This window comes from Amblyomma maculatum, chromosome 1 (genome assembly GCF_055883805.1).
Source record: "Amblyomma maculatum isolate TAMU_Amacu chromosome 1, ASM5588380v1, whole genome shotgun sequence".
NCBI classification, from domain to species: Eukaryota; Metazoa; Arthropoda; class Arachnida; order Ixodida; family Ixodidae; genus Amblyomma; species Amblyomma maculatum.
This window is the reverse complement of record NC_139344.1, coordinates 130,939,836-130,967,011: the sequence shown is the minus strand read 5'-3', so window position 1 is coordinate 130,967,011 and position 27,176 is coordinate 130,939,836. Positions and strand designations below refer to the sequence as shown.

The 27,176-nt window shown below is 46.1% G+C and overlaps 1 long non-coding RNA gene across 1 annotated transcript; it reads left to right on the top strand.

The window, feature by feature from the left end:
• The first annotated feature begins 9,864 nt into the window (after positions 1-9,864).
• On the top strand, positions 9,865-18,412 carry LOC146203924 (uncharacterized). The gene is made up of 3 exons (XR_014702554.1): positions 9,865-10,145; positions 13,346-13,419; positions 18,361-18,412. It is a non-coding gene; the product is annotated as an uncharacterized LOC146203924 (long non-coding RNA).
• The last annotated feature ends 8,764 nt before the right edge of the window (positions 18,413-27,176 follow it).

Here is a 27,176-nt window from a genome sequence, read left to right as displayed (position 1 = left end):
AGACGACGCGAAAGTGCACCAAACGAAAAGGCCACGCCAACGCAGGTAGAAAGTGAAACTCCCCCCTTTTTTGGCCTCGGGGCAGAAAGTAGAGAGTGATTGAAGTATATCATGTTCACGCAGTATGGGGGAATGTACAGCATTTTCACAATCCACTCAATCAGTTCAGTTCAGGCGTTCAGTCGTGTCCGACTCTTCGTGACCCTATGGACCATGTCACGCCACGCTTTCCGGTCTCTCACTATCTTCTTAACATCACATAGCTTCATCTGCAATGCCTCGAGAATGCCATCTAACCATCGCGTTCGCTGCCTACCCCTTCTCCGGCGACCCTCAACCTTTCCCAACATCAAATCTTTCTCCAGCGACTCCTCTCTTCTCATCAGATGACCAAAGTAGCTGAGCTTTAACTTTAGAATTTGACCCTCCAATGAGCAGTCAGGGTTTATGGTCGACAATATCGACTGATTTGATCTTCTGGCAGTCCAAGGAACTCTTAAGAGTCTTCGCCAGCACCACAATTCAAACGCGTCAATTCTTCGGCGGTCAGCCTTTTTCACAGTCCAACTCTCGCATCCATACATCACAACTGGAAAGACCATAGCACGGGTTATACGGATCTTGGTTGGCAGACTAATGTCTCTGCTCTTTACTAGGTGGTCAAGGCTAACCATTGCTCTCTTTCCCAGAAGCAGGCGTCTCCTAATTTCATGGCTGCAGTCTCCTTCCGAGGTAATCTTGGCGCCCAAGAACAGAAAATCTGTCACAGCTTCCACTTCTTGTCCATTGATGCTCCAGGACTTGATAGGGCAAGACGCCATGATCTTCGTCTCTTTAATGTTCAGTTTAAGCCCAAACTTCTCACTCTCTTCTTGTACGCGCATCAGAAGTCTCTTGAGTTCCACTTCACTTTCTGCCATTAAAGTGGTATCATCCGCATATCTAAGGTTGTTGATACGTTTTCCAGCTGAAGACTCGTCCAGACCGGCCTTTCTCATGATGCACTCTGCATATAGGTTAAATAGGCAGGGCGACAGTATGCAGCCTTGCCTCACCCCTTTCTCAATCGGAAACCAATCAGTAAGACCATGCCCAGTTCTGACTGTGGCCTCTTGCCCTTCATAAAGGTTCCTGAGGAGACAGATGAGGTGAATTGGAACTCCCATCTCTTGGAGAGCTTGCCACAATCAATAAAGCAGAAGTAAATCGGTTTCTGGAACTCTTGCTTTTTCCATGATCCAGCGAAGGTTGGCAATTTGGTCTCTAGTTCCTCTGCCCTTGCGAAACGCAGCTTGCACGTCCGGAAGCTCCCGATCCACATACTGCTGCAGCCTACCTTGGAGGATTTTTAACATCACCTTGCTAGCATGCGAAATAAGCGCGATCGTGCGGTAGTTGGAACAATCTTTGGCACTGCCTTTCTTTGGAATGGGGATGTAAACTGACCTCCTCCAATCCTGTGGCCACTGCAGGGTTGTCCAAATCTTTTGACATAATGTATGCAGTGTGTTAACAGCGTCGTGGTTGAGGTTTTGAAGCAACTCAGCTGGAATACCATCAATTCCGCTAGCTTTGTTCTTGGCAAGGCTGGCTAAGGCTCGTTCAACTTCACTCTTCAGGATGCCCGGCTCGAGATCAGTAATCACAACCAGCTTATGTTGGGTTTGCACATCCGGATCCTTCTTGTACAGTTCTTCTGTGTATTCCTGCCACCTCTTCTTCATCTCTGAGGCTTCAGTGAGGTCCTTGCCTCGTTTGTCCTTTATCACGCCCAGCTTAGCACAGAAGCTTCCTTTGATATCTTTGATTGTCTTATACAGAGCTCTTGTGTTCCTTAATTGGCTGTTGTCCTCAACTGCTTGACACTGTATGTTCAGGAAGGCATTCTTATCTCTCCTTGCTATTTTCTGAAAATCCGCATTGAGAACCTTGTATCTTTCTCTTTCCCCCATACCTTTTGCCATCCTCCTTTCCTCAGCTATTTGCAAAGCCTCTTCAGATAACCAGTTTGCTTTTTTGCATTTCTTTTGCTTTGGAACTACCTTAGTAGCAACTTCTTGTATTATATCACGAACATCAGTCCACATCTCTTTGGGCTCTTTTAGGGTTAGATCTAATTCTTGAAATCGATTCCTCACTTCCACAGCATATTCTAATGGAATCTGATCCAGATCATACCTGAAAGGCCTTCTAGTTTTCTGCGTTTTCCTCAATCGAAGCTTAATTTTGGCAACAAGAAGCTGATGATCGGTGCCACAATCGGCCCCAGGCCTTGTTTTTACTGCTTGTATAGCGCTTCTCCATCTCTGCCGGCAAATAATATAATCGATCTGATTCCTGTACAGACCGTCCGGTGAAATCCATGTGTACAGGCGCCTCTTGTGCTGTTGAAAATGAGTATTCGCTATGGTCAGGTTGTTTTCTTGACAGAACTCTACTAGCCTCTGCCCAGCTTCACTTGGCTCACCAAGACCGAACTTGCCTGTAATTCCGGATATTTCTTCACTCCCGACCTTAGCATTCCAGTCTCCTATGAGAAAAACGACGTCTGATGATGGGGTGCGGTCTAAAAGGCATTGTAGGTCCGCATAAAATCTCTCAACGTCAGCTTCTTCAGCGCTTCTTCAGCAGCAGTGGTCGGTGCATAGACTTGGATAACTGTTATGTTGAAAGGGTGACCTTGGATCCGAAGTGAAATCATTCGGTCGTTTTTGGGGTTGTACCCTAGCACTGCTTTGCCCATTCTTCTGTTTACTATGAGAGCGACCCCATTCCTTCTCTTGGATTCGTGCCCACAATAAAAGACATAATGGTCGCCGGAGTTAAATTCTCCCATTCCGGTCCACTTGAGTTCGCTGATACCCAAGATATCAATGTTCAATCTGTCCATTTCTCGCTTGACGATATCCAGTTTACCTTGCGTCATAGATCTTACATTCCATGTTGCTATGTGATATATCTCCTTGCAACATCGGACTTTCCGGTCGCTTCCCGACACATCCACAACTGAGCATCCTTTTGGCTTTAGCCCAGCCGCTTCATTCGTCCTGGAGCTACTAGGAATCGCCCTTTGTTCATCCCCAGTAACATGTGGGACGCCTTCCAACCTGGGGGGCTCATCTTCCGGCGCCATATCGATAATGGTATTGTGACTGGCCATAGGGTTTTCTTGGCAGGAAATACTGGAGTGGGTTGCCATTACCTTCTCCAGTGAATCACATTTTGTCAGAACTCTCTGCCGTGACCTGTCTTCTTGGGTGGCCCTACACAGCAGAGCTCACGACTTCATCGAGTTTCGCAAGCCCCTCCGCCACGACAAGGCAGTGATCCATGAATCCACTCATAATGCACGCATATACTATCTTCGTATTGTAAAAGCGTGTAGCGCGGGCCGTGTTCGACGTGACAGAATGGGACGCTCTCAGCGTGCAGGTTTTCGACAGACAGGAGAGCGCGGAGGCAGAGAGACAGAGAGAGGGATCTCAAAGGCCAAAGCAGCCAGGGCTTTGTTGATGCTGCAGAGCTAGGTGGAATCGTCTCCTGTGACTTTGGCATGGTGCAATGGGCGTCGCTTCCTCCTCGCGTCATCTACAATCGTGCAGCTATTGTCCTGGCCAGAATGCACACCTGCAGGAAACGAACGGCATTTTTCTGGCTAAGGATGATTCAGGGCTCTAGCCGGTTTCTGCCCTCGGGAGTCGGAACGGATGTGGTCGCAGTGGTGAAAAGGTTCTCAGTGCACAGCGAATGGTCATTCTGTTGTGAAAGGATTCACAACCTTTCTGCCTCCGCCGCGATTTCTGCGGTATCGACTTGGTCACACATGTGCATCTCCTACATATCAGATGCGCATCTCAGTCAGGAACCAACCCTGTTCTACGTCCAGAGCGATCCACTCTGCAAGTGAACGAGCATGAACCCTCCAGGAGACTCATTTGTGCCGGGTGGTGTCCTTGCCGTTGCAAACGGTCGGACGAAGACGGCGATTATCAAGCTTCCTAACAAAGTGCATCTGATTGCGTACACCAAAGGAACAAAATCCGAATGCTTTGGTGTGGACGGAGGCGAGCCTTTAAGGTAAAAAAAAAAAAAAAAATACTGTGCGTCGTGCAAGAGTGTCAAGTGCATCATTTGCTCCGAGCGGCAAAAACACAGATACTACAGGTATCTATGCATCTAAAGGAAATATGCATTTTTAAATGCACCTACTGAAGTTTGCACCCAGCCTGTAACGCAGCAGTGGTAGCTGCAATGAGGATTTCTTCGGTGCGTGATTGCTTTAGTTGTGCCGGGGCCTGAAGGTGATGTATTTTGTCGTTTCTTTTCTTAATGTGCGAAAGGGCTAGGTAGCTTAGATATCACAGGCGGCTGTGTGCGCAAGGCCGTAATATTTAGCATGTTTTATCGTGACTGCCACCTGACTAACAAGAAAAAAATGCGGCGTTTTAATGCACTGCCGTTCGCGAGCCTCATGACCAGATCAACTGCTCGGCTCGCGAACGGCGGTGCATCGCAACAGACGGCCAATTTTTTTTTCCTTTTGGTCAGGCGGCAGTCGTGATAAAACATGCTAAATATTACGGTGTGGCGTACACAGCCACCTGTGATATCTGCGCTACCCGGCCCCTTGTCATCAGACGCGCCGAACAAATGCTCATTGCGGCTATGACTGCTGGGTTACAGGCTTGGTGCAAACTCCGTTAGATACTTTTCATCATGCACATTTCCTTTAGATGCATACATACCTGTAACGAAATGTTTTTCCACAGTCGAGCGTACGCAGTCGGTTGCTAAGGTCGGCCATTCACATCTTGACGCTTGGTGGCCCTAATTCAAGCTTCATGTCGTTGGTCGCGGCTCGCTGAAGGAAACCTGAAAAACCGTGTCTTGCAATTCGGCACGCTTAGAGAGTGGCAACCGTACGCGGCAGGTGTGGTTTGCATTGTTTTGCCAAGCCTGTGGCGGTCACCGTGCCGCCCGGCGCCGCCAGCCCCTGTGCACTGGCGACGCCGTTGACGCCGTCCAATGTGTTTCCGTCGTTCGCTGCTACGACTTCGCTCATGCGCATAAAATTCGCGCAAAAGGCGGATTGGGCAGAGTTGGTTTTTCTTCAGGAGTGCATGTCATATATTCTGCATTCTTCAGTGCACCCTTCAGTTGAGTGCCATGCTTTCAGCTTTTGTCACTAGATGGTGCCACACTGTTTTGAACTCTTAGATGAAGTGCTGATTGAGCCCACTAAAACTTTCATTGAAGAGGTGTTGTACAGATTTTAAACAGAAGTGGGTTCCTCTTACACTGAAAACGTCTGACGGGTTAAATTTACAATATTTGTTTTTTCTAGTGTTTTGTCTACCACCAGCATCAGGCTACATAAAAGCATGCTTATTCACGGATAAATTGAATTCTGGGCAAAATTATGTGCAGCATTTTTTATAAAACCACTCTGCAGTTTACAACAGACGTTCCATTGTGCCGATTTGAGGCCTAAATTTCAGTGTTCTGTCCTTACAAACCAGAAAAGCCAAACTTTCAGTGCCTCAGCAAAATATTCACTTGTTGTGATATATAAGTTTTCACAAAAATATGGTGGATGTATGTTTGATGGACGATAGTCTGCGTGCATTGGTAATAAAATTCATTCTTGGCTGTTCATGTGTGTGAGTAAAGTGCATTGTGTTGACTTTAAAAAAAGAAGTCACCTTCCGTTCTCTTACAGGTGGTAATTGGGGAAGAAGAGCACGAAGTGGTTCAGCGTGTATTGGTAATAAAATTCATTCTTGGCTGTTCATGTGTGTGAGTAAAGTGCATTGTGTTGACTTAAAAAAAAAAGTCACCTTCCGTTCTCTTACAGCTGGTAATTGGGGAAGAAGAGCACGAAGTGGTTCAGCGTGTATTGGTAATAAAATTCATTCTTGGCTGTTCATGTGTGTGAGTAAAGTGCATTGTGTTGACTTAAAAAAAAAAAGTCACCTTCCGTTCTCTTACAGCTGGTAATTGGGGAAGAAGAGCACGAAGTGGTTCAGCGTGTATTGGTAATAAAATTAATTCTTGGCTGTTCATGTGTGTGAGTAAAGTGCATTGTGTTGACTTAAAAAAAAAAAGTCACCTTCCGTTCTCTTACAGCTGGTAATTGGGGAAGAAGAGCACGAAGTGGTTCAGCGTGTATTGGTAATAAAATTCATTCTTGGCTGTTGGTGTGTGTGAGTAAAGTGCATTGTGTGGACTTAAAAAAAAAAAATCACCTTCCGTTCTCTTACAGCTGGTAATTGGGGAAGAAGAACTGGGAGCGGTTCAAGGATGTCAAGTATCCAACAGTATGTTGACGACATGGGCCCTCCTAAAAGTGCGTAGTGTTTAGAGAAGCCTGTTTCTATTTAAAAGCATTGGAATGATTTGCTTGACAATCTATTTGTTTTACCCCCATTTCTGCTCGTTTTTTAATGGTGTTTGTGTGTGTGCGTAGTAAGTAGGAGGCGTCGTGCTCTGGAGTGTGTGGGCTCTCTTAGTAGATGTTGTAGAAGAAGGAGGGCGAACACCAGGACGCCTCTCACTGCATTTAATCCCAGCTATTCCCACGACTCTCAATCTTCTAACATGGCGCTCAGTCTCTACCTCGCGCGCTCCGAGTCCCTCAAGATCACTTCTTCCTCCTCATCCTTCTGCTTGCCGATTCCTATGCGAATCTGCAACACGCTCTGCACCCTGAGATGAGAGGTATCTCGAAGACCACCAACACTGCAGAACAAGGTTGATCCATAAGAGGCGTGCAGCACAGACTCAAATCACTCCATAGCCTACATTCTGTCCAAGTTCTTTCGAGCGTTCTTCTAAACTACATATAGGAGTATGTACTGCTCAACCACCTGGGTAGGTTTCCTGTAGCCGTAGGCATGCCTTGCTTCCGGAACTCTGCAACGACGTCCAGGGGTTCAGGTTCTGTTAACTGCGACCAGAGCACCACCCCTGCTGGTATCATCTTTGACACCACTTGCTTGTGTCCAGGTGATTTCATTGCACAGCTCGAAGTTCTAGACACACATCCTTGAAGTCAACACTGACAATACTCGTGCACAAACACTAGCACAACGCAGCATAACACGTTGATGCAACCCTCGGTTTCCACCATGCTCTTTTCCTGCGCACTGGCCTTCTCTTCCAGAGTCTGTGAAACAGCGGTAGCCAATTTTTCAGGCTGTTCGAAGGTTCGTTGACTTTTTATTTTTGTTGTGTGGTTATTTTTTAGGGCACAGCTAGCTCATTGGCGCCCGTTCCTGGGTTTTGCGTGTCTGTCGGCGTCAGCCGCATTGGCCTCGTAACCCAGCTCCGCTCCCTTTTCAGCCCCCCAGTTCGAGCCGGCGCTTTGGCAATCGGAGCGTCGATAGAACACGTGCGCAGCAACCGGAGAATACGAGGAAAGGAGGGGGGGGAGGTCGCTGCCTGGGCGGCGAAGAGATAGCGGCGACTGATTGATGCCGCTGATGTCGCTAGCGAGTCAAGACAACGTGACTGCGTAGAGAGAGAGAGGGTGGTTCTTGTTGGGGATGATGAAAGAGGGGTTCGGCACATTCATCTGTTTCCTCAGAGACGAGGGATCACGCCGCCGTAACTGTGTAGACTGTGTTGAACGCTGTCGCCGCCATGCAGAAAAAGGAGGAGGGGGTTGCCCCCTGTTCTTGCGTGGTGGCGAGGGTGCTCTCCGCTTGCCGAGACGTCGGCTGGCTATCAGCGGATCACGGTGCCTGCATCCCATTCTCTCTCGCTTCACTCGCTAGCGGCGTCAGCGCCCTCTATCTGTACAACGGGCCCATGCACTGCCTCCTGCAACCTCCCGATAACTCAATTGCTCTCTTCGATTTTCTGACCGTAAAGCTTCTTTTATGACTGCATAAATTGTTAGTGGAGTGTTTTTTGAAGGAATGCACGTGAAAAATAAAAAAAAGGTTGCCTGTAATTGTACATTTGCGTCTTGCTCGAAATCTTTCCCTCAATCTATCGAAAAGGTGAAACAGCTGATGAGCTGCTCTCAAATTTCGCATTAATAAGTAATGTAATCGTGGGCAGTTTTTTTCATTGTTTTTGCAGGTTATGAACAAATAATTTCATTTATCTTTTGAACTAATTGGCCAGTTTGAAAAATGGTGACATATTTGAAATTGGTGCAAGAAACAATCAGGATATTGTCGCAGGAACACGTGCGCAGGCTTTTTATTTTTGTTGTGTGGTTATTTTTTAGAGCACAGCTCTTTGGCGCCCGTTGCTGGGTTTTGCGTGTCTGTCGGCGTCAGCCGCGTTGGCCTCGTAACCCAGCTCTGCTCCCTTTTCAGCCGCCTAGTTCGAGCCAGCGCTTTGGCAACCGGAGCGTAGCAGGAACACGTGCGCAGCAACCGAAGAATACGAGGAAAGAAGTGGGGGTCGCTGCAAAACCCAACGCGATTCGATAGCTCCTCACTGCATGCCCGCACCGACCAAGAGCCTCCCAGTCGCTAACGTCTCCATCTTGCTTCCCCTGCAGCTGCGTTGGTGGTCTTCGAGATACCTCTCATCTCAGGGTGCAGAGCGTGTTGCAGATTCATATAGGAATCGGCAAGCAGAAGGATGAGGAGGAAGAAGTGATCTTGAGGGACTCGGAGCTCGCGAGGTAGAGACTGAGCGCCATGTTGGTGAAAATTTGGTGAAAATTTAAGAAAAATAGCTTTAAAAGTCAGTCCCCCCTTAACAAGCTAACTGGAGAGGGATAGCATCAGGCAACATTGTGTCAGCCCATTTTTTAGCATAAAACAAAGTACAGTGTCACTCAGGGAATTTTACAAATGCACTCAGGGAATTTGTAAACAGCAGTTTGGTAGACACCCTGCAATTGCAGAGGATGCAGGTAAGCCGATAACAAATTTTTCTGAAACGAGTAAAAAAGTTTTAGCTTTGTTCTCATTTTCAAGCTCTTTAAGTAAAGCCACCATTGCTTTGCATTTAATCTATGGATTGAAGCCCTGCATTCCACCTTTTAATGTTCTTGGCCTATTGCAGTCATGTATAGAGCAGCACGTATAGAAACATATGTTCTGGCCCAAGTCATAACAGGAATAGGACAATGAGCAACAAGCAACAAATGCTTAATGGGAAAGAATAAAGGCTTGGTTTGGTTCAGAGGGTTTAACGTACCAAAGTGACAGAATCTGTGGGACGGGACAGTGCAGTGCTCATGATTTCCTCCCCATGCGTTTTACGTGCTCAGACATCAAAATATGCATAGGTGCCTTGGGTTTCGCCTCCATCGAGAAGCGGTGGCCGCTAGCGGGATTCGATCATGCATACTTGGGTAAAGCAGGCGAAGGCTCTTATTTCAAGGCCATCAAAGAGAGTTTCTAAAGTATAATGTTTTCAATACTTAATATTGCTACCTGTCGTTTACTCTCTGATAGATCTAGATTTCATATATATGTGACGTTATATATCAGCATTGCCTCAGTAGTGAATTGTTTTCGATAGGAAGGTCTGGATGCATTCTGAAGAAATCAAGGCAGATATAATTATGCGTCTTGCCAGTGTTCAAGTCGATTTTCATTTGATGTTTAGATTTAGTGTTTGCTGCAATAATATGGTATTTGTTTGGATGAAAAGCAGTTTCCTTATATGTGCCACATATGTTCAATAAATTTGTGTTGACCTCTAAACAGGGTAAGTAACTTCACTCTATGGTGATAAGCAATCGTTGGCCATGCTGGCTCCGTCGCCGGTGTAATGCGAAAGTTCAGTGTGTCGATAAGATAAGAAACCTATAACTATAACCTTTAACATATAAGAAAACTGCCTTTCATCCGCATGATATGTTCAATAAATTTGTGTTAACCTCCTACACATGAGCTGCACAAAAGGCAGCAAACAACCATTTCTGCTTATTCATGACACGTAGACTCTTCTGGCACTAGAATTAAACTGGACGGTAGATGTGGATTGTTTTGATGGCGGGTCAAATGTATGAGCTCTTTGTAATAATTTGCAAAACATAAACAATATAACCGGATACTTTTCCTTGCTGTATAGCATTCGCGGAGCCCCTGCCGGCTGCACCTGGATATGTTTCAAATAAAAACGACATGTCAAAGAAGCAGAGGCAGCAGATATACAGCACCATGAGATGCAAGGTAAGTGAAGTTCTTTACATGATGCACACTTTGACGTTTTTGCCGGCTACCCCATGTATCCTCCGTGTGCACTTCTGTGGTAACAGAAACTGAAGAACAGCTCATGGAGTTCATACATCTAATGCAGTTCTTAGTAGCCGGTACTGTTTCACTACTTTTTTACACATCATATGAGCATCAGGCTGCTTGCTTTCACCTCTCACTTTTACAAAACCACGTAACAGCCCATAGTAGTCTGTGGTGCCAGCTCATCACGCCTCCCGCCACACTCTCCATCAGCTATTCAAATTCGTGGAAGGAAATTTGTGTCACGTAAACTAAGAACTTTTCACAACTAAGACCTTTCATGTGCTTGTTTCAAAATTAACCTGAGAACATACTACATTTGTTGTATACCGTGCTTCTCTAGATAGGCACAGCATTTTTCCTCTGCCGCCGGTGCGGTGGCGTTCTTCCGACAATACAGTGGCAGCTTCTATAGCCCGAGCACAAAACGCTCAACATGCCACCATCCTCACAAGGCCTTATCGTGAGCTGTGTGCCTTAATGTATAGAACTTTACGTTTGAAACGACTTGCCAGTTCTGCAAGTCTTGAATTCACTGGGTTAATGCCAGCTAAATGTTTTTAATGCACCTTATTTACATTTTGCCTAACCGTGCGAAATTTTTTTTTTTTTTTCCACAAAAAAATTCCTGTTGCACCTTTCTTTTGTGTGTGTGTGTATGCTTGTGCAACACTTGTAGTGCTTGATGGAGGGATTTAGGGGGTTTGACTTCTGTGCCCAAGGATGCAGGATGAATTCCCGGCCACGGCGGCTGTTTTTTGATGGAGGCAAAAAGCAAGGCACCCATGTGCTGTGCTATGTCGGTGCATGTTAAAGATCCCCATGGGGATGAAATTTCCGGAGTCCTCCTCTTTGGCATTGCTCATGTTTTTTTGGGGGACGGTAAAGGGACTGAACACTGCCCAAAATATGTCTTGATATTATTGTAGGAATGAGAAGGCCCTGCATCATGGTACACATCAAGCACTACAATATGAAAGAAACAAGGCCTTACGATTTTAAGGCAAAAGCCTTTAAAGGGCTCATGACAGCTACAACAGCATAAAATGATTATTGCGTTTCACTCCTCACACATTATATTACAAATCCTCGGAATTTGAGCTCATTCCGTGCAGTAGATAGTTTTAAAGTTAATTTTGATTATTAATATCGGAATCTGCTTTCTGGTCTGGCAACCATTGGCGGCTGACGTCACGTCAACATTTACGTCCCCATGTCGTCTGCTATTAGCGGTGCCGGCTTCGCTCTTGCATGCACGTTGTAGATGGTGGTCATTGAGTTTTTTTTTTCTTCAGCAAAAATATTTTGTTGACATATCCTCTTTTCATTGTGGAGCCTTCATTATAATACGCAACCTTAGAGATTCTTGGACTTGTTTTGGGTTTCTTCTAGTGATTGCTGAGGAGGCTGAAATCGATGACTCATGCATATAATTAAGGTATGCAATCAAAAGCGTATTTTTCTTACGTTATGAGAGGTAGCTTTTTTTAGCAACAAGCACTCCCGCATATAAAAAGGCACTTGTCCAATGTTTCCTTCGGCCGTACATGTGCATGTGCCATGAAAATGAGGAGGGGATAGCATTGTGTTCCTGATTGTTGAGCTATTGCCGTCGCTCCTTGGGTCCAAAAACTGAAAGTCAATATAAAACGAGTATACATGTGCATGTGCCGTGAAAATGGGGAGGGGATAGCATTGTGTTCCTGATTGTTGAGCTATTGCCGTCGCTCCTTGGGTCCAAAAACTGAAAGTCAATATAAAACGAGTATACCTCGACGCGAGAGCATGCGTTACATAATTAGAGGAGCAGCCAAATCTTTTGAACGAATCGCTACCTCGTGACTTGCTGATATATGCACGTGTTAGACTGAATTATTTTCGGCTGTAAAGCATTTCTGCAAAACTATGTTCAGTCTGGCCACGGCCAGCTCACAAAAGTATGTGCTGCCGCTTCAGTCCTGTCATGGCAAAACCCAACGCGATTCGATAGCTCCTCACTGCATGCCCGCACCGACCAAGAGCCTCCCAGTCGCTACCGTCTCCTTCTTGCTTCCCCCGCAGCTGCGCCCGTGATTGCGACAGACTCCCAAGCCTCACCTTCCGTTTTTCTTGTGCTTCTCCAGCAAATCACTCTTGAATGTTTCAACATAAGCATACACCATTTAGTATTTAGTGTGTGAACCCTAAACTCAACAGGAATGCGCTGATTTGCAGAATACGACTGCGCCCCCAGCTTGTTGTTTATAGCTTTTGAATTGACTGGATGTATGCTCCTCGTTCGCACGGCATAAAATGTGAGCTGAGCTAGCAATACCAAAACTATCCACTTGTTTTCGCAACAGTTGCACCTTGATTTGTTCACAAGCTGCAACTGCGCTGCAAGAACCGTTAATGCTACGTCCCCTGCCTGCGCCGAGTATACACACAAGTGGCACTGACAGCTGCCAGCTGCGCTCGCTATAGACAGGGTCACATATATCGGCACTTCCCGCTCTATGTGCAGTCGTGGATTTATGGTCGCTACGGCCAGATCTACACTCGATGGCCACATACAACCGCTAAAGCTTGTGAATGCGCACTCCGTAATTGCCAAAACTCTAGACCCGTTGTGCATACTCGCGCTAGGCCTACTCGTCGCTAAATGAGCTGGCAGTTCGTGCCGATTAACATTTCTAGCCAAGGTCATTACTGATGACAAGGGGGAACACACTTCTCCTAGGAGAGAATGCAATTGTAGACATTTCATGTGTTTTTAGTTGCTTAGAAGAAACATCTTTCCTGAACAAGCTATGATATCTTAACACTTCATTCTTTCTAATAAAAAAAAAAAGCATATTATACCTCGAGCTTGGCGCATGATAGCCTGAGTTGCTTATGCACCATAAAACACAACACAACAAACAAAAAACAGAAGATGTAGCTTCTTGTTTTCATTTTTCTAACTCGGCAAGCTACAGACAAGCGCAGCATCAGGCTGTTCACTCGAGTATTGGGTGTCAAATTCTCGCTCGGCCTCCGATCCGACCAAAACAGATCGGATGACCGGCCGGAAATTAGTTAGAGCACGAGCAGTTTGCGTATTCAGAGGTGCACTCTTAAATTACATTGTCTACTGCTTCCCACCTTTCACTCAGACTAAAAGACCTGCACCTTAAGAAAAACTCTCGTCTTGGAAAGAGCCTGAACATGCTGCTCTACTGTATACAGGGTAAGTAACTTCACACTACGGTGATAAGTAACCGTTGGCCTTGCTGGAGTCGTCGCCGGTATAATGCAAAAGTTCAGTGCGTCGATAAGATAAGGAACCTATAACTGTGCCGCCCACTGACTGTGACCGTGCCTTATGCTGAAGAGAACATGCCTTCACTATATCGCTTTTGTGCGGTAACATCGTCACCAAGCACTTCTGAATGAGGGACAACCGCTGTGTCAATCGTCCTAAGAAAACAAAGAGATATCCTTTGATATTGCAGACGACGCTCTGCCGGGTATCCTCCGTGGCGTCGCATGAGCATTTCGAAATGGCGGTTGCTCTTAGTGGGAGGAGCTTCCCAATTTTGATTTCTATCGCGGTTTTGTATAATATGAGCCGCACGCTAGGCACTAAGCCGCACGCTAGGCACTAAAACTTTGCGAGTAGAATCACGGACCTGTATAATATTCACAGAAGTATAAAACGGCAATACATCGAACAGGCCTGTCATCGCCCCTTTAAAGGCTCATGCTCGCAGCTATGCTAGTGTGTGTCCGTAATGCTTTCTTTAAGTTGGAAATAATAAAGATCAGACAAAAAGAATGCTTGCATCAGATAGAGGAGGAAAACATTGACCTAGAAGACAAGTTTGATGACTCTACATTGATTAGTTAATTAGTTATAGTCAAAATTGCATCAAAATAGCGTGGACACCAATCGCATCCACCGAAATTGTCTCCGGTCATGTATAATAACTGGAACTGATGTCACCAGGTAGCAGGCGATTCATGCATATACATGTTTAATCTCATTATTGCGAACATCACATTAACGAATGTTTTAATAATCCCCAGCAGATTTTCGATATTTTCAATGCGTGGTGTCCCTTCTTCATCTCTGTCCTGTGTTTGGCGCTATAAAAATGGATCATTGAAAACACCAACTCGCCCAACAACTGCTTTTACTAAGGTAAAACCATTTCAGAATTATGAATTTCAAAATAACGATTATTTCAGAATAACGTGCGTATCTTATTTTTTCTTCTGTTATCTAGGAACATCAGTCTTACAAAATCGTCTTAAGCGCATCAGCTCGCAACTCGTGCGTGAAACAAACTGCCGTTTCTGTGTATGGTCCGAGGGCTGTAGCTGTCATCATCAGCACATCTAGTGCCAGCTCCTAGTGCCCCCACAAAGCTGAGGTTTATAATGCAGTAGCCAGCAGGCCTAGCTGCCTGCCTTTTTTCTTTCTGCGTTGCGTGTCGTTTGCCTATGGTTGGTTGCGCAGCGGGGTAGCCCCGCCCTCTTTTTTGTGTGTGTCGCGGATGATTTTATTGCGAAGTTCGTATGAGATGTGACTATGACTGCAGCCGGCGAAATGCCAGGAAGATAGGAACGCAGCTTTCACTGCAAGAAATTGACGGAGATAAAAAGCGAATCGGCCCCCTCCAGACAGCTAGCATTGCCCCATCGAATGCCGCGATCATATTGAAAGATTGAGACAAGATTTTCAAACTCCAGAGCACTGAAGATGAGGTTGTATTGAACATTGGCGTTCTTTTTTTCTTTTCTTTTTTTTCACATGGACAAAGTTTGTACTTTCATCGCTCGGTGCAAGCACGCATCCAGTGTGGTGTTGCGGAAAGTAGGTGTATGTACTATAGTAATAGAATGTAGTGCGTGGTAGTTTGCTGCACTCGGCAGAAGAAAAGCAATTGATTTCTATAAATAAATCAGCATTGAAGTTAGTACAACAGTTTCATTTGAGGCTTTGCTTTCCTACAATTGTGCCTTCTGCCGAGGTATGTCATTTTTTACCTAGGTTCGACTGCTGGCTTATAGCATATTTTTCACTACAACATTTCAAAATGAACAACTCTTTGCGGTTTCGCAGTCTTTGTTATATCGAGATTTGACTGTACGAAGTTGGTCCTGCCAAGCATCTGTGCTGCGCCTTTCATTTGGTGCTTTCTCTAACGCCGCACCACACAGCGTACAGACGCATTACAGCAGGCACCAGTGGCAATTCAAATTAGTTTGCATGAATACTTTGAAAATCGCATAAAAAAAAAAACAACTGTCGTGACATGATATTGAGAAACATTGTTACGCCGCACCACACAGCATACAGAAGCAGACACAGTACAGCAGGCACCAGCGGCATTTCAAATTAGTTGCATGAATACTTTGAAAATCGCATAAAGACAAACAACTGAGGTGACATCATATTGAGAACACTGTTACATCACTGTAGTACCTCACGTGATCACATTCGGGAAAATATCGGTTATTTTCAAAATCCGCCTTTTGCGGGACGATATGGTGCCATCATGCGGGAGTGGGCGAGAAACACATTGGACGGCAGTGTAGCAGACGACGCGAAAGTGCACCATACGAAAAGGCCACGCCAACGCAGGTAGAAAGTGAAAGCTCCCCCCTTTTTTGGCCTCTGGGCAGAAAGTAGAGAGTGATTAAAGTATATCATGTTCACGCAGTATGGGGGAGTGTACAGCATTTTCAGAATCCACTCCTGATGCACGCATATACTATCTTCGTATTGTAAAACCGTGTAGCGCGGGCCGTGTTCGACGTGACAGAATGAGACGCTCTCAGCGTGCAGGTTTTTGGCAGACAAGAAAGCGCGGAGGCAGAGAGACAGAGAGAGGGATCTCAAAGGTCAAAGCAGCCAGGGCTTTGTTGATGCTGCAGAGCTAGGTGGAATCATCTCCTGTGACTTTGAGCCCCGCATATGCGTAAGCTGTCTTGAGTTACCGAGCACAATGCGGTCACCGCGGCGCCGGCGTGGTGCAATGGGCGTCGCTTCCTCCTCGCGTCATCTACAATCGTGCAGCTATTATCCTGGTCGGAATGCACCCCTGCAGGAAACGAACGGCATTTTTCTGGCTAAGGATGATTCAGCGCTCTAGCCGGTTTCTGCCCTCAGGTGTCGGAACGGATGTGGTCGCAGTGGTGAAAAGGTTCTCAGTGCACAGCGAATGGTCATTCTGTTGTGAAAGGATCCACAACCTTTCTGCCTCCGGCGCGATTTCTGCGGTATCAACGACTTGGTCACACATGTGCATCTCAGTCAGGAACCAACCCTGTTCTACGTCCAGAGCGATCCACTCTGCAAGTGAACGAGCATGAACCCTCCAGGAGACTCATTTTTGCCGGGCGGTGTCCTTGCCGTTGCAAACGGTCGGACGAAGACGGCGATTATCAAGCTTCCTAACAAAGTGCATCTGATTGCGTACACCAAAGGAACAAAATCCGAATGCTTTGGTGCGGACAGAGGCGAGCCTTTAAGGTAAAAAAAAAAAAAAAATACTGTGCGTCGTGCAAGAGTGTCAAGTGCATCATTTGCTCCGAGCGGCAAAAACACAGATACTACAGGTATCTATGCATCTAAAGGAAATATGCATTTTGAAATGTACCTACTGAAGTTTGCACCCAGCCTGTAACGCAGCAGTGGTAGCTGCAATGAGGATTTCTTCGGTGCGTGATTGCTTTAGTTGTGCCGGGGCCTGAAGGTGATGTATTTTGTCGTTTCTTTTCTTAATGTGCGAAAGGGCTAGGTAGCTTAGATATCACAGGCGGCTGTGTGCGCAAGGCCGTAATATTTAGCATGTTTTATCGTGACTGCCACCTGACTAACAAGAAAAAAATGCGGCGTTTTAATGCACTGCCGTTCGCGAGCCTCATGACGAGATCAACTGCTCGGCTCGCGAACGGCGGTGCATCACAACAGACGGCCAATTTTTTTTTCCTTTTGGTCAGGCGGCAGTCGTGATAAAACATGCTAAGTATTACGGTGTGGCGTACACAGCCACCTGTGATATCTGCGCTACCCGGCCCCTCGTCATCAGACGCGCCGAACAAATGCTCATTGCGGCTATGACTGCTAGGTTACAGGCTTGGTGCAAACTCCGTTAGATACTTTTCATCATGCACATTTCCTTTAGATGCATACATACCTGTAACGAAATGTTTTTCCACAGTCGAGCGTACGCAGTCGGTTGCTAAGGTCGGCCATTCACATCTTGACGCTTGGTGGCCCTAATTCAAGCTTCATGTCGTTGGTCGCGGCTCGCTGAAGGAAACCTGAAAAACCGTGTCTTGCAATTCGGCACGCTTAGAGAGTGGCAACCGTACGCGGCAGGTGTGGTTTGCATTGTTTTGCCAAGCCTGTGGCGGTCACCGTGCCGCCCGGCGCCGCCAGCCCCTGTGCACTGGCGACGCCGTTGACGCCGTCCAATGTGTTTCCGTCGTTCGCTGCTACGACTTCGCTCATGCGCATAAAATTCGCGCAAAAGGCGGATTGGGCAGAGTTAGTTTTTCTTCAGGAGTGCATGTCATATATTCTGCATTCTTCAGTGCACCCTTCAGTTGAGTGCCATGCTTTCAGCTTTTGTCACTAGATGGTGCCACAGTGTTTTGAACTCCTTAGATGAAGTGCTGATTGAGCCCACTAAAACTTTCATTGAAGAGGTGTTGTACAGATTTTAAACAGAAGTGGGTTCCTCTTACACTGAAAACGTCCGACTACTGTCTGACGGGTTAAATTTACAATATTTGTTTTTTCTAGTGTTTTGTCTACCACCAGCATCAGGCTACATAAAAGCATGCTTATTCACGGATAAATTGAATTCTGGGCAAAATTATGTGCAGCATTTTTTATAAAACCACTCTGCAGTTTACAACAGACGTTCCATTGTGCCGATTTGAGGCCTAAATTTCAGCGTTCTGTCCTTACAAACCAGAAAAGCCAAACTTTCAGTGCCTCAGCAAAATATTCACTTGTTGTGATATATAAGTTTTCACAAAAATATGGTGGATGTATGTTTGATGGACGATAGCCTGCGTGCATTGGTAATAAAATTCATTCTTGGCTGTTCGTGTGAGTGAGTAAAGTGCATTGTGTTGACTTAAAAAAAAGTCACCTTCCGTTCTCTTACAGCTGGTAATTGGGGAAGAAGAACACGAAGTGGTTCAGCGTGTATTGGTAATAAAATTCATTCTTGGCTGTTGGTGTGTGTGAGTAAAGTGCATTGTGTGGACTTAAAAAAAAAAATCACCTTCCGTTCTCTTACAGCTGGTAATTGGGGAAGAAGAACTGGGAGCGGTTCAAGGATGTCAAGTATCCAACAGTATGTTGACGACATGGGCCCTCCTAAAAGTGCGTAGTGTTTAGAGAAGCCTGTTTCTATTTAAAGGCATTGGAATGATTTGCTTGACAATCTATTTTTTTTACCCCCATTTCTGCTCGTTTTTTAATGGTGTTTGTGTGTGTGCGTAGTAAGTAGGAGGCGTCGTGCTCTGGAGTGTGTGGGCTCTCTTAGTAGATGTTGTAGAAGAAGCAGGGCGAACACCAGGACGCCTCTCACTGCATTTAATCCCAGCTATTTCCTCGACTCTCAATCTTCCAACATGGCGCTCAGTCTCTACCTCGCGCGCTCCGAGTCCCTCAAGATCACTTCTTCCTCCTCATCCTTCTGCTTGCCGATTCCTATGCGAATCTGCAACACGCTCTGCACCCTGAGATGAGAGGTATCTCGAAGACCACCAACACTGCAGAACAAGGTTGATCCATAAGAGGCGTGCAGCACAGACTCAAATCACTCCGTAGCACCATCCCTGCATCAGCTCGCAACTCGTGCTTTAAACAAACTGCCATTTCTGTGTATGGTCCGAGGGCTGTAGCTGTCATCATCAGCAAATCTAGTGCCAGCTCCTAGTGCCCCCGCAAAGCTGAGGTTTATAATGCAGTAGCCAGCAGGCCTAGCTGCCTGCCCTTTTTCTTTCTGCGTTGCGTGCAGTTTGCCTATGGTCGGTTGCGCAGCGAGGTAGTCCCGCCCTCTTTTTTGTGTGTGTCGCGGATGATTTTATTGCGAAGTTCGTATGAGATGTGACTATGACTGCAGCCGGCGAAATGTCAGGAAGGTAGGAACGCAGCTTTCACTGCAAGAAATTGACGGAGAGAAAAAGAGAATCGGCCCCTGCAGACAGCTAGCATTGCCCCATCGCATGCCGCGATCATATTGAAAGATTGAGACAAGATTTTCAAAATTCTGAGCACTAAAGATGAGGTTATATCGAACATTGGCATTTTTTTTTCTTTTCTTTTTTTCACATGGACAAAGTTTGTACTTTCATCGCTCGGTGCAAGCACGCATCCAGTGAGGTGTTGCGGAAAGTAGGTGTATGTACTATAGTAATAGAATGTAGTGCGTGGTAGTTTGCGGCACTTGGCAGAAGAAAAGCAATTGATTTCTTTAAATAAATCAGCATTGAAGTTAGTACAACAGTTTCATTTGAGGCTTTGCTTTCCTACAATTGTGCCTACTGCCAAGGTATGCCATTTTTTACCTAGCTTTGACTGCTGGCTTTTGTAGCATATTTTTCATTACAACATTTCAATTCTTTGCAGTTTCGCAGTGTTTGTTATATCGAGATTTGACTGTACGAAGTTGGTCCTGCCAAGCATCTGTGCTGCGCCTTTCATTTGGCGCTTTCTCTAACGCCGCACCCCACAACATACAGAAGCAGACGCAGTACAGCAGGCACCAGTGGCATTTCAAATTAGTTGCATGAATACTTTGAAAATTGCATAAAGACAAACAACTGAGGTGACGTCATATTGAGAACACTGTTACATCACTGTAGTACCTCACGTGATCACATTCGGGAAAATATCAGTTATTTTCAAAATCCGCCTTTTGCGGGACGATATGGTGCCATCATGGGGGAGTGGGCGAGAAACACATTGGACGGCAGTGTAGCAGACGACGCGAAAGTGCACCAAACGAAAAGGCCACTCCAACGCAGGTAGAAAGTGAAACTCCCCCCTTTTTTGGCCTCGGGGCAGAAAGTAGAGAGTGATTGAAGTATATCATGTTCACGCAGTATGGGGGAATGTACAGCATTTTCACAATCCACTCAATCAGTTCAGTTCAGGCGTTCAGTCGTGTCCGACTCTTCGTGACCCTATGGACCATGTCACGCCACGCTTTCCGGTCTCTCACTATCTTCTTAACATCACATAGCTTCATCTGCAATGCCTCGAGAATGCCATCTAACCATCGCGTTCGCTGCCTACCCCTTCTCCGGCGACCCTCAACCTTTCCCAACATCAAATCTTTCTCCAGCGACTCCTCTCTTCTCATCAGATGACCAAAGTAGCTGAGCTTTAACTTTAGAATTTGACCCTCCAATGAGCAGTCAGGGTTTATGGTCGACAATATCGACTGATTTGATCTTCTGGCAGTCCAAGGAACTCTTAAGAGTCTTCGCCAGCACCACAATTCAAACGCGTCAATTCTTCGGCGGTCAGCCTTTTTCACAGTCCAACTCTCGCATCCATACATCACAACTGGAAAGACCATAGCACGGGTTATACGGATCTTGGTTGGCAGACTAATGTCTCTGCTCTTTACTAGGTGGTCAAGGCTAACCATTGCTCTCTTTCCCAGAAGCAGGCGTCTCCTAATTTCATGGCTGCAGTCTCCTTCCGAGGTAATCTTGGCGCCCAAGAACAGAAAATCTGTCACAGCTTCCACTTCTTGTCCATTGATGCTCCAGGACTTGATAGGGCAAGACGCCATGATCTTCGTCTCTTTAATGTTCAGTTTAAGCCCAAACTTCTCACTCTCTTCTTGTACGCGCATCAGAAGTCTCTTGAGTTCCACTTCACTTTCTGCCATTAAAGTGGTATCATCCGCATATCTAAGGTTGTTGATACGTTTTCCAGCTGAAGACTCGTCCAGACCGGCCTTTCTCATGATGCACTCTGCATATAGGTTAAATAGGCAGGGCGACAGTATGCAGCCTTGCCTCACCCCTTTCTCAATCGGAAACCAATCAGTAAGACCATGCCCAGTTCTGACTGTGGCCTCTTGCCCTTCATAAAGGTTCCTGAGGAGACAGATGAGGTGAATTGGAACTCCCATCTCTTGGAGAGCTTGCCACAATCAATAAAGCAGAAGTAAATCGGTTTCTGGAACTCTTGCTTTTTCCATGATCCAGCGAAGGTTGGCAATTTGGTCTCTAGTTCCTCTGCCCTTGCGAAACGCAGCTTGCACGTCCGGAAGCTCCCGATCCACATACTGCTGCAGCCTACCTTGGAGGATTTTTAACATCACCTTGCTAGCATGCGAAATAAGCGCGATCGTGCGGTAGTTGGAACAATCTTTGGCACTGCCTTTCTTTGGAATGGGGATGTAAACTGACCTCCTCCAATCCTGTGGCCACTGCAGGGTTGTCCAAATCTTTTGACATAATGTATGCAGTGTGTTAACAGCGTCGTGGTTGAGGTTTTGAAGCAACTCAGCTGGAATACCATCAATTCCGCTAGCTTTGTTCTTGGCAAGGCTGGCTAAGGCTCGTTCAACTTCACTCTTCAGGATGCCCGGCTCGAGATCAGTAATCACAACCAGCTTATGTTGGGTTTGCACATCCGGATCCTTCTTGTACAGTTCTTCTGTGTATTCCTGCCACCTCTTCATCTCTGAGGCTTCAGTGAGGTCCTTGCCTCGTTTGTCCTTTATCACGCCCAGCTTAGCACAGAAGCTTCCTTTGATATCTTTGATTGTCTTATACAGAGCTCTTGTGTTCCTTAATTGGCTGTTGTCCTCAACTGCTTGACACTGTATGTTCAGGAAGGCATTCTTATCTCTCCTTGCTATTTTCTGAAAATCCGCATTGAGAACCTTGTATCTTTCTCTTTCCCCCATACCTTTTGCCATCCTCCTTTCCTCAGCTATTTGCAAAGCCTCTTCAGATAACCAGTTTGCTTTTTTGCATTTCTTTTGCTTTGGAACTACCTTAGTAGCAACTTCTTGTATTATATCACGAACATCAGTCCACATCTCTTTGGGCTCTTTTAGGGTTAGATCTAATTCTTGAAATCGATTCCTCACTTCCACAGCATATTCTAATGGAATCTGATCCAGATCATACCTGAAAGGCCTTCTAGTTTTCTGCGTTTTCCTCAATCGAAGCTTAATTTTGGCAACAAGAAGCTGATGATCGGTGCCACAATTGGCCCCAGGCCTTGTTTTTACTGCTTGTATAGCGCTTCTCCATCTCTGCCGGCAAATAATATAATCGATCTGATTCCTGTACAGACCGTCCGGTGAAATCCATGTGTACAGGCGCCTCTTGTGCTGTTGAAAATGAGTATTCGCTATGGTCAGGTTGTTTTCTTGACAGAACTCTACTAGCCTCTGCCCAGCTTCATTTGGCTCACCAAGACCGAACTTGCCTGTAATTCCGGATATTTCTTCACTCCCGACCTTAGCATTCCAGTCTCCTATGAGAAAAACGACGTCTGATGATGGGGTGCGGTCTAAAAGGCATTGTAGGTCCGCATAAAATCTCTCAACGTCAGCTTCTTCAGCGCTTCTTCAGCAGCAGTGGTCGGTGCATAGACTTGGATAACTGTTATGTTGAAAGGGTGACCTTGGATCCGAAGTGAAATCATTCGGTCGTTTTTGGGGTTGTACCCTAGCACTGCTTTGCCCATTCTTCTGTTTACTATGAGAGCGACCCCATTCCTTCTCTTGGATTCGTGCCCACAATAAAAGACATAATGGTCGCCGGAGTTAAATTCTCCCATTCCGGTCCACTTGAGTTCGCTGATACCCAAGATATCAATGTTCAATCTGTCCATTTCTCGCTTGACGATATCCAGTTTACCTTGCGTCATAGATCTTACATTCCATGTTGCTATGTGATATATCTCCTTGCAACATCGGACTTTCCGGTCGCTTCCCGACACATCCACAACTGAGCATCCTTTTGGCTTTAGCCCAGCCGCTTCATTCGTCCTGGAGCTACTAGGAATCGCCCTTTGTTCATCCCCAGTAACATGTGGGACGCCTTCCAACCTGGGGGGCTCATCTTCCGGCGCCATATCGATAATGGTATTGTGACTGGCCATAGGGTTTTCTTGGCAGGAAATACTGGAGTGGGTTGCCATTACCTTCTCCAGTGAATCACATTTTGTCAGAACTCTCTGCCGTGACCTGTCTTCTTGGGTGGCCCTACACAGCAGAGCTCACGACTTCATCGAGTTTCGCAAGCCCCTCCGCCACGACAAGGCAGTGATCCATGAATCCACTCATAATGCACGCATATACTATCTTCGTATTGTAAAAGCGTGTAGCGCGGGCCGTGTTCGACGTGACAGAATGGGACGCTCTCAGCGTGCAGGTTTTCGACAGACAGGAGAGCGCGGAGGCAGAGAGACAGAGAGAGGGATCTCAAAGGCCAAAGCAGCCAGGGCTTTGTTGATGCTGCAGAGCTAGGTGGAATCGTCTCCTGTGACTTTGGCATGGTGCAATGGGCGTCGCTTCCTCCTCGCGTCATCTACAATCGTGCAGCTATTGTCCTGGCCAGAATGCACACCTGCAGGAAACGAACGGCATTTTTCTGGCTAAGGATGATTCAGGGCTCTAGCCGGTTTCTGCCCTCGGGAGTCGGAACGGATGTGGTCGCAGTGGTGAAAAGGTTCTCAGTGCACAGCGAATGGTCATTCTGTTGTGAAAGGATTCACAACCTTTCTGCCTCCGCCGCGATTTCTGCGGTATCGACTTGGTCACACATGTGCATCTCCTACATATCAGATGCGCATCTCAGTCAGGAACCAACCCTGTTCTACGTCCAGAGCGATCCACTCTGCAAGTGAACGAGCATGAACCCTCCAGGAGACTCATTTGTGCCGGGTGGTGTCCTTGCCGTTGCAAACGGTCGGACGAAGACGGCGATTATCAAGCTTCCTAACAAAGTGCATCTGATTGCGTACACCAAAGGAACAAAATCCGAATGCTTTGGTGTGGACGGAGGCGAGCCTTTAAGGTAAAAAAAAAAAAAAAATACTGTGCGTCGTGCAAGAGTGTCAAGTGCATCATTTGCTCCGAGCGGCAAAAACACAGATACTACAGGTATCTATGCATCTAAAGGAAATATGCATTTTGAAATGCACCTACTGAAGTTTGCACCCAGCCTGTAACGCAGCAGTGGTAGCTGCAATGAGGATTTCTTCGGTGCGTGATTGCTTTAGTTGTGCCGGGGCCTGAAGGTGATGTATTTTGTCGTTTCTTTTCTTAATGTGCGAAAGGGCTAGGTAGCTTAGATATCACAGGCGGCTGTGTGCGCAAGGCCGTAATATTTAGCATGTTTTATCGTGACTGCCACCTGACTAACAAGAAAAAAATGCGGCGTTTTAATGCACTGCCGTTCGCGAGCCTCATGACCAGATCAACTGCTCGGCTCGCGAACGGCGGTGCATCGCAACAGACGGCCAATTTTTTTTTCCTTTTGGTCAGGCGGCAGTCGTGATAAAACATGCTAAATATTACGGTGTGGCGTACACAGCCACCTGTGATATCTGCGCTACCCGGCCCCTTGTCATCAGACGCGCCGAACAAATGCTCATTGCGGCTATGACTGCTGGGTTACAGGCTTGGTGCAAACTCCGTTAGATACTTTTCATCATGCACATTTCCTTTAGATGCATACATACCTGTAACGAAATGTTTTTCCACAGTCGAGCGTACGCAGTCGGTTGCTAAGGTCGGCCATTCACATCTTGACGCTTGGTGGCCCTAATTCAAGCTTCATGTCGTTGGTCGCGGCTCGCTGAAGGAAACCTGAAAAACCGTGTCTTGCAATTCGGCACGCTTAGAGAGTGGCAACCGTACGCGGCAGGTGTGGTTTGCATTGTTTTGCCAAGCCTGTGGCGGTCACCGTGCCGCCCGGCGCCGCCAGCCCCTGTGCACTGGCGACGCCGTTGACGCCGTCCAATGTGTTTCCGTCGTTCGCTGCTACGACTTCGCTCATGCGCATAAAATTCGCGCAAAAGGCGGATTGGGCAGAGTTGGTTTTTCTTCAGGAGTGCATGTCATATATTCTGCATTCTTCAGTGCACCCTTCAGTTGAGTGCCATGCTTTCAGCTTTTGTCACTAGATGGTGCCACACTGTTTTGAACTCTTAGATGAAGTGCTGATTGAGCCCACTAAAACTTTCATTGAAGAGGTGTTGTACAGATTTTAAACAGAAGTGGGTTCCTCTTACACTGAAAACGTCTGACGGGTTAAATTTACAATATTTGTTTTTTCTAGTGTTTTGTCTACCACCAGCATCAGGCTACATAAAAGCATGCTTATTCACGGATAAATTGAATTCTGGGCAAAATTATGTGCAGCATTTTTTATAAAACCACTCTGCAGTTTACAACAGACGTTCCATTGTGCCGATTTGAGGCCTAAATTTCAGTGTTCTGTCCTTACAAACCAGAAAAGCCAAACTTTCAGTGCCTCAGCAAAATATTCACTTGTTGTGATATATAAGTTTTCACAAAAATATGGTGGATGTATGTTTGATGGACGATAGTCTGCGTGCATTGGTAATAAAATTCATTCTTGGCTGTTCATGTGTGTGAGTAAAGTGCATTGTGTTGACTTAAAAAAAAAAGTCACCTTCCGTTCTCTTACAGCTGGTAATTGGGGAAGAAGAGCACGAAGTGGTTCAGCGTGTATTGGTAATAAAATTCATTCTTGGCTGTTCATGTGTGTGAGTAAAGTGCATTGTGTTGACTTAAAAAAAAAAGTCACCTTCCGTTCTCTTACAGCTGGTAATTGGGGAAGAAGAGCACGAAGTGGTTCAGCGTGTATTGGTAATAAAATTCATTCTTGGCTGTTCATGTGTGTGAGTAAAGTGCATTGTGTTGACTTAAAAAAAAAAAGTCACCTTCCGTTCTCTTACAGCTGGTAATTGGGGAAGAAGAGCACGAAGTGGTTCAGCGTGTATTGGTAATAAAATTCATTCTTGGCTGTTCATGTGTGTGAGTAAAGTGCATTGTGTTGACTTAAAAAAAAAAGTCACCTTCCGTTCTCTTACAGCTGGTAATTGGGGAAGAAGAGCACGAAGTGGTTCAGCGTGTATTGGTAATAAAATTCATTCTTGGCTGTTGGTGTGTGTGAGTAAAGTGCATTGTGTGGACTTAAAAAAAAAAAATCACCTTCCGTTCTCTTACAGCTGGTAATTGGGGAAGAAGAACTGGGAGCGGTTCAAGGATGTCAAGTATCCAACAGTATGTTGACGACATGGGCCCTCCTAAAAGTGCGTAGTGTTTAGAGAAGCCTGTTTCTATTTAAAAGCATTGGAATGATTTGCTTGACAATCTATTTGTTTTACCCCCATTTCTGCTCGTTTTTTAATGGTGTTTGTGTGTGTGCGTAGTAAGTAGGAGGCGTCGTGCTCTGGAGTGTGTGGGCTCTCTTAGTAGATGTTGTAGAAGAAGCAGGGCGAACACCAGGACGCCTCTCACTGCATTTAATCCCAGCTATTCCCACGACTCTCAATCTTCTAACATGGCGCTCAGTCTCTACCTCGCGCGCTCCGAGTCCCTCAAGATCACTTCTTCCTCCTCATCCTTCTGCTTGCCGATTCCTATGCGAATCTGCAACACGCTCTGCACCCTGAGATGAGAGGTATCTCGAAGACCACCAACACTGCAGAACAAGGTTGATCCATAAGAGGCGTGCAGCACAGACTCAAATCACTCCATAGCCTACATTCTGTCCAAGTTCTTTCGAGCGTTCTTCTAAACTACATATAGGAGTATGTACTGCTCAACCACCTGGGTAGGTTTCCTGTAGCCGTAGGCATGCCTTGCTTCCGGAACTCTGCAACGACGTCCAGGGGTTCAGGTTCTGTTAACTGCGACCAGAGCACCACCCCTGCTGGTATCATCTTTGACACCACTTGCTTGT